The following is an 8,273-nucleotide window of genomic DNA, read 5'->3' as shown; positions in this document are numbered from 1 at the left end:
TTCTGTCTCTATATAAACACAGAGACACGTTAGTCACAGTCTGTGAGAGTCGCGTGCAGTCTGTGCAGCCGTCTGGTGGGAACACGCAGCGCACTGGCAGGGCCGGAAAGTGGGGGGGCCAATGGCCCCCTGGCCCCAGTGGTTCCGGCGCCTATGGTCTGACCTCATCAATGAGCTTCTGGAAGAATGATAAAACTTCCCATAAAGACACTCCTAAACCCGTGGAAAGCCTTCCTAGAAGAGTTGAAGCTGTTAGAGCTACAAACGGTGGGTTAACGTCATATCAAACCCTATGGATTAAGAATGGGATGTCACTCAAGTTCATATGAGTGTGAAGGGAGGCGAGCAAATACTTTTGGCAATATAGCGGTGTCTTTAGTGGCCGAGTAAAAATCTGTATCTTAAAATAGCTACAGAAAGACATGACACAGTAGTTTCTTGCTGCGTCATCCTCAGCTACGTGCCAAATAAGGAGAGAACTACCAGCAACTCATCAGACTGTGCGAAAACGCATTACATAAGAGCTGCTTTTGGCAGGAGGGGAGCAGAACAGAGACAGGTCAGTGACATTTCACTGGCCGGCCACAAGCAGCTAAATTAAGAAATTATTCATGTGATTACATTTTGTGCTCCCTATTATGTAAGACAAATTGAATTTAACTCTGTTGGAAGGTTTCATTGCCCCATTTAGAAAATTAAAGTCACAGAACAGGGTTCGGATGATTGCAGAAAAACTTACTGAAGTCAATTCATTCATTTTTTCCCACATGGAAAAATTATTTTAGGTCCATTCACAGAACTAAAATTGTGTGTGCACCTTGTGTTTAAACCCCTTGCGAGGTCTATTCCTGCCTATGGTGACTGTCGCACATAGGTGCTTACATAAGCTTAAGGAGCTAAATTGCTGTGAGCAGCTACGGCCATGGATGTGTGTGTGCAAAGTCAGCATGACCTCATGCTGTGACATTCAAACAGAACAGAGGGCTAGATAAAACTCACAATCCGAACTTTTTGCACCTCGCACACAGCGCTCTACACACACTCTGACGTTAACGTATTCACCGTGGGCCTTTCACTCTCTCACTCACGCATGGATCATCGCCCACACCACGCATGTTCATTAGCAGAAAATTATACAGGACGCTGTATAAATGTGTGTACATACAGGCCCCATTTTGCTGATGGAGTCTTACTGGCAAATGTGGTTTAATTAACACATACAGCAGGCAAGTGCACACAAGCCCATCAGTCAGATGCACTAATAGTCTCAGAAGCACACTGAGGAAAGGTGAAATGGCGCCCATACTAACACTCATTTATACACACATACAATCCATCGTAAGAGATCTTTACTATTAGAAAGCTTCTTTAAGTGCATAGACAGGAAGAACCGAAGTGTGTGTGTGCATGTTAGCTTTTATGCAAGGATGCAGTCCAAAAACCTGTCAGGACACTAACTTAAGGGGAATTATTGGATACGTGAGGACAAAATTGCTGTTGCCACTGGTGCAGTTTGAGTTTGGAGGATTTTATAGTCAGTTTTAGGCTCCCTTCAAAGGTTGATGACCCTGCTAAGATTGTTTTGTCCTGGACAGATGAATTCTCTGTTTTCCCTGGATTTCAGGGCTGGTAAACACGAAAACACGCACTGAACCACTTACCTGCCTGACCCGCTCTCCATCGCTCCTCTGGACACCTGCTTCCTCCTGCCTCCTCCTCGAAACCTGAAAGGAAAACAGAATTAAGTAAGGAAAAGAAATCAAACACTCAGGTCATTACAGGATCAGTTTCAAGAACGTCACTAATTCATATCTCCTTTTAGGTGGATTGACCTGCCATATTCTTTTGTATATATTGTAAATAAACCTTTTTAATGTCAACTCCTGGTATCAGAAGTATAGAGTCTGCGAAAGGTTCATCGTATGAGAGGCTGAACTCTCTTACTTCATCAGGATGCGGCTACTTGCTAGAAGATCCCAACATGACGCTACCACCACAGGTATCAATCACATCTGCGCTACGTTGTTTGTGTCCAAATGGCAAATGAAAGTGTGGCACAATATTTATTGGTGCATTGAGATGCAGGGAGTTATTGTTGGTGCCATGATCCTACTGGTTGTAGTGACAGGATTCAGTCCGCTCGCTCTACCACAGGTGTTGCAGCACCCCAGCGGTGTGTGTTTGATGGGTTCGTAGCCTGTAGGCTGCTTCTAACTTTCTATGACCAAGCCACGCCACGCCACACTGCCACCATGATGATAAACCACCAACACTTTGCTCACAAAACCCTCAACAACCTATAACACATAATGGGGAGTAAACTTGTAAACTCAGTTTTTCAACATAGCAGCGTCCGGTGTGAAAGGGGCCTTATGGTTAGATGTAAAACTATGTGGTAGTTAATAGAGATAGACATTCAGTTGTAAAGGTTAAAGGTTTGGGGAAGTGTTCCCATTGGTACATACTGCATAAGCAAACAGATGTGTAAGTGTATTTTGTTTGTATGTGACCTGTTTAAGGCTTAACTTGATTAACCTGCATTAAATACTCAAACTCAGCAGTCCTCTCTCTGAAAAGATTTATTTGAAATTGACAGGCAGCTAATAGTTCATTACTTTTCAATGGCAGAGTTTAAAAACGACTAGATAGTTTAGGCTTTACAATTGAGAAGGACCATATGCAAAAGACATAGGCACCAGCTCCCCACGACCAGGAATGGAGAAGCGGGTAAAGAAAATGGATGGAGGGATGGATGGATGGATATAAAAAAGACCTGCCATATACAAAAGATTACGGCAGCACTTGTGGGCTTTCACATGAGTTACTTTAGAGGGCTCGTTCAGCCATGTTGAAGTGAAGTCTTGTGGAAACGTTATGAATAGTCAATGTTTAATATCACAACCCCCTTTATGACTGTGGTGTATTTTAATCTGAACTCCACTCGACCCACACACACACACACACACACACACACACACACACACACACACACACATCACCCGCACTTAATGCAGTATCTTCAAGGGTAGAAAAAAAAAGTCAAGAGTTTAATTTTTAAAGAACAGATCATTTTTTTTATTAGTATGATGAAACAATTGCCTGGGCTCACCATCATAAAGCAGGAACAGCTTTGCCTTATTATTCCAGGACTGCCTGTTCTCGGAGACAATGAATTTATGACATCACTGTCCAACTCATCTTCATCCCATCCTCCTCCTGTTAGGTCAGCTCCTGGCAGCTAACGAGCAGGGATGACCTCGTTGTCTAAATAAAGCCACAAAACCTTTGGCGGGTCTTCGCGTGGAAGGCCACATTCTGTCGTTGTTGCTCGTTTGGATTCACTGCGAAGAACTGACTCATGACCAATTTTTTTTTTTTTTTTTTCAATTGTTTTTCTATTTTTAGCTTTTCCCTGAGACACAGCCTGATGACTCGTTTGATGTTCTGGTTGAAGATTTTAATATTTTCATTGGAGACAGAGCAGAGATGTGACTGCACTGTCAGGTTAAAGGGTCGTTTTTATAAAGGATTCTGGCTTTGAGTACTTTTTGCTATTATTTTACATGCATGAACAGCCATAAAAACATATATTTGTAGTGAGACAGAATCACAGAGACCCAAATATGAATCTATCTCATAAAAAAATAAGTAAGGTTAACACTTTGTTTTGAATCAGTGGCACTAAAACCAACAAACCCAGGATTAATTGTCTTAAATAAGCTTATGGACTTAGATAAAAAAGGCTAAAGCCATTCTTACCGAGGCACTGCATCGCTGGTTTATTGTGCAGGAGAAGGAGGTGGAAGAAAGTGAGCTAGAAGGAAAGAAAGATGAAGGCAGAAGAGCTGAAAAATGAAATGCAAAGCTGTTGGGTCCCGGGGATGGGATTAGTCTCTAGTCTGTGAACACTTACAAATGAATACAAATACAGTTTAGGTCAAGAAAACCACAGAAAGACACTATAGGCACGAAGAGTTTGATGCATTGAGGTCTAATTCGTACACAAATTACAGCAGCAGTTCATTTTTGATCCAATCAGGGCAAATTTTAGATGTTCACTCGCCTTTTTCCAGGACCATGTTTGTTTTTTGGGGGGGGGGGGATAAATGTACTTGTGGTTGATTGACGTTTGAGCAAACCTTAATGTGGAAAGAAAGAGAAGTGTTTGTTTCAATATTTTGTCCAGAAATATACAGTAGCCATGAAGTGCAAACTGTATCAACACAACTACAAATTAAAACCACAACAGACGATGGCACCGTTTGGCTTTTGAACCTGAAATTTGGAGATCAGTCCTGAGCATGTCCCTTGTCAACTTGTATGTATGTCCAGACTCAAAATATTCTTGGATAGTGGCAGCTGCAGCTACTTTTGGGTCACCGGTAACGTTTGAGAAACACGCTACAGGCGGAATGACATCCGGTGCAAAAGCCAAACGGCGCCATCATCCAATCAGCGATGTCTCATGTTTCCCACCGTTACCTACCTCCTCCGGTAGGTTAATGTTGTTGTGTTGATGTGGTTTGCACTTCAGGGCCACCGTAGAAATAAGTCATATGGGTAAAAATTAGATTATTTTATTGTTATTAAAAGCTTGCCTCATGTAAAAACCGTTTTACAAAGTTTAAAATCAAGGAAAAGTAAGTAAACGTGCTGTTATGATTTGCCGAAATGTTGCAGTCAGTCTGTCTGATTGTCTATTAGTCCATCCATCTGTACACATAGAAGTTTATATTCTCATCATTATTCAGACATAGTCTGGACTTCCAGCCATTTGTCTTGCTTAAATCTGACCCTAACTTGAACTCAGTTCACACCTGAGCCCTAAACCAAATCCTTTGACCCCAAAATGACATTCCTGAAAAGGTAATAACATCAAACACACATACAGAAAGGGAGAGAGACAGAATTTATTGCGACAAACATGCCATGTAAAACAGAATGGACCGATCCAAAGTAACAAGATAAACTAGGAAATGATCTTTTTTTTTTGCAGTAAAAGCAGTGTGAACACATGAGTGTTAAATGACTCTGCTGACATTGAGATGCCGAAGTTAAGGGTGTATTCACACCTGACACTTTTGGTCCGCTTTAAACGAACCAGAGTTCGTTTCCCTTGTTGGTGCGGACCTTTTGTGCAGATGTGAATACAGTCAAGCGAATCCTGGTGCAAACCAAACAACCGGATTGAGACCCACTTTCTGAGGTGGTCTTAGTCCGCTTCCAAACGAACGCTGGAACAGTTTGCTTCTAGTTTGAATACAGACCGGCCTCGATAAGGACCAACTACAGAAAACATACGCCCTATAGGACTTCACGGGCCACCGTTGCTAAGCATCATGGTAAAGCGTCTATCTGTGTTGAATGAGCTATTCTTGAAATTCTAACTGGTACTGCTGTTGTACTAGTAGCACAAATGTGCACATCAGGACCTCCATCTTTCTTTTCGTGTCTAAGCTCTGTCCCGCGCCCCTAATTTCTGCCCAATAGGAGCAATAATCGTTACCTGTGTGACTTTGTTTACAATTTTAGTCCGCTTCCAAAGAAGCACAACGTGAACGCAAACCGCACCAAACGAAGAAAAAATAAAGTCTGCTTTTGGTCCGGACCAAACAAGCGGACCAAAGGACTTCCCTGGTGTGAATACACCCTAAAACAAACAGAATGAAAGCTGGAGCTGGAACAGTCAGAAGAGGCGCTTGAATGATCACTGCCCAAGCTAGACTGAGCAGGACAGGGGGTAAAATCTACAGCAAGCAGAACAGCATCTAAAATGTTCAAATTGGCGAAACAGTAACTAAAAACTAAAATCAGCAAAACCGTAGCTAACAAGTAAACTGACTACAACAGTGGCTAAAAGTAGCATAAGAAGATTTCACGAGATCTTCCCAGACGTCTTAGACGCTCAAAGTGCATGTTGGTAATAACTCCCAGCTACGCATCAAACTTCAGCTCATTATCTGTGAATCTCATTTAGTTATAGCCCTCTTCATTTAGCTGTGGCAGCCATCTTGAATTAAGGTGACTGTTCCAGCATTCCTTCAAGGTATGCCAGGCCTGTAATGTTCAAATCTGCCTTCGTCCAATGATCCTACATCACTTTACCTTCCTCCTTGCGTTCCCAGACCTCTCTGAGCGTGTCTGCGGTGGAAGACAAAGCGCTGACGCTGTAGGGAAGTCAGCAGTTGGCTGCCCGTCTAAATTTGGCCGGCGTGTGACTGTGCGTTTAGAAATAACCTCCTCCTCTTCGTCCCCACATGCACCCACCTCCACCTGCTGACAGTCTCCGGGGACAAGGAGCGACAACCAGCAGGGCGATGAGAAGCCCGTAATTTCATCACACGTGGGGAAAATGGAACTCATGAAAACACATGTGCCGGTGTGCATGACGGTGAAGCAATAAGGTTTCTGCACATGTCTGTGTGTGTGTGTGTGTGTGTTCCTGTGTATGTTTCTGTGTGTGTTTCTGTGCGTGTGTGTGTGTTTCTGTGCGTGTGTGTTTCTGTGTGTGTGTGTGTTTCTGTGCGTGTGTGTTTCTGTGCGTGTGTGTGTTTCTGTGTGTGTGTGTGTTTCTGTGTGTGTGTGTGTTTCTGTGCGTGTTTCTGTGCGTGTGTGTTTCTGTGCGTGTGTGTGTTTCTGTGTGTGTGTGTGTGTGTCTTTCTGTGTGTGTGTGTGTGTGTGTGTGTGTGTTTTGTGTGGTCAGCAAAATATCTCATGAACAGCTAGACAAATTTGACCAAACTCTCAGAAAGTAATAACTGGATATACTTCTACAACTGATTGACTTTTGGAGTCTAGCCCATTCAAGATGACCGCTAAGATAAGCGAACCTATTAAACACAGCAATGCCTGTAACTCAGTCAGTTTTACAGCTATTGATCTACAAACTGCTGTGGTAGTAGCTGAGACTGATCTTTGACACATATCTTGAGCACTAACAAATTCCACAAGATCTTTGTTTAATGTTTTGACATTAAGTATTTGCAGTCAATTCTGTGTGTCTCTTAGCAAAATATCTCACGAACCATTGAATGGATTTTATTGAAACTTTCAGTGAATTATCATTGGACATACATCTGCAGCTGATTAACTTTTGAAGACAACCCAAATTAAGATGGCCGCCGCAGCCAACTGACATTACAAAACACTAAAATGTCTGTAATTTGGTCACCTTTACAGATATTGAGCTATAATTTGGTGTAGCTGTAGCTGAGATTTCTTCAAAATACATACAGCAAGTGCTACACATTGCATAAAATCTTTGTTTAAAACTTGGCCATCAACTGTTGACGTCAGCCTGTTTGTCTGTTAGTAAAATATCTCATGAACCACTCGTCGGGTTTTAATGAAACGCTCAAAAAGAAATCATTTGCTGTGCATCTACAACTGATTAACTTTTGGACTCAATCCGAATCAAATTGGCTGCAACAGCTAACCAACATCAGTCAACACTAAAATGCTTATAACCCAGTCGTTTTTTTAAATATCGAGCTAAAATTTGATGTGGTCGTAGCTGAGAGTCTTTCACAACACATACCTGTAACGCATGAAACCACACATTCGAATTATTTCTTCAAATGTCATTGTTCCAAGAACTCTGATAGCCCGGAATGAGTCGGAGGGGATGGGCGTTATGTAACAGCTGCAGATCCGTTAGGCACAGGCTCAGCCAGGTGGAGGTGTAGTGACTGACAGATGCATGCGAGTGATGAGCAAGGGGTGTGAGTTTTACTCAGGAAACGCTTCTCACTGCAGCGACGTACGGGTGTGGGTTCGGTAAACAGCCGGTGTGGAACTGAACCTGCAGGTGTGTTTGCTTCGAGGTCTGCTGAATTTCCAGCCATCCTAATTTATGAGATGCTTACACCAGCAGCATTTTCTCCCTGAGCTCATACATTCACATCCTGTTGGGTTTCAGGCTACACTTTTGTTCGTTCCACAAAAAAAAAAACACGTACTGTTCCTCCAGTCATGGGGGGAAAAGAAACGTCCACCCTCTTTCACTTCTAAGGTTTTAAATATCAGGAAAACTAATTAAAAAGAAAGATCTGCTCTCTACTGGGATCTAAATTTAACTTCAGGTGTACAAAAGCACACAACAGGTTCCACCATGCCCTTCTTTTATTAAACAAAAACTAAATGGAAATGAACAATTAACATCTTACCTGCTGCAGATAGTTCTGTGAACAACTTTAGGTCATAGAAATAGTTTAATTTCGACTGAACTGAAGAGCTAATTGTATCCAGCCTTGGCTAAGGACCCGTTTTTAAAT

General features: G+C 42.3%; 1 long non-coding RNA gene across 3 annotated transcripts in view; it reads right to left on the bottom strand.

Moving 5' to 3' along the window:
* The window catches only part of LOC119617063, a 102,573-nt gene extending 96,155 nt beyond the window's left edge, over window positions 1–6,418 (bottom strand). Inside the window, exons 1-3 of one of the 3 annotated variants that reach the window (XR_005233231.1) lie at window positions 6,106–6,418; window positions 3,760–3,814; window positions 1,662–1,724 (exon numbers count right to left, since the gene is read on the bottom strand). This is a non-coding gene — a long non-coding RNA (uncharacterized LOC119617063). The remainder of the gene's footprint in view (window positions 1–1,661; window positions 1,725–3,759; window positions 3,815–6,105) is intronic. The other 2 variants (XR_005233229.1, XR_005233230.1) reach the window with 2 other exon arrangements.
* Between the last annotated feature and the right edge of the window lie 1,855 nt (window positions 6,419–8,273).

This window comes from Kryptolebias marmoratus, linkage group LG5 (genome assembly GCF_001649575.2).
Source record: "Kryptolebias marmoratus isolate JLee-2015 linkage group LG5, ASM164957v2, whole genome shotgun sequence".
Lineage (NCBI taxonomy): Eukaryota > Metazoa > Chordata > Actinopteri > Cyprinodontiformes > Rivulidae > Kryptolebias > Kryptolebias marmoratus.
The sequence above is the reverse complement of the archived record's forward strand: the minus strand, read 5'-3'. Positions and strand labels throughout refer to the sequence as shown.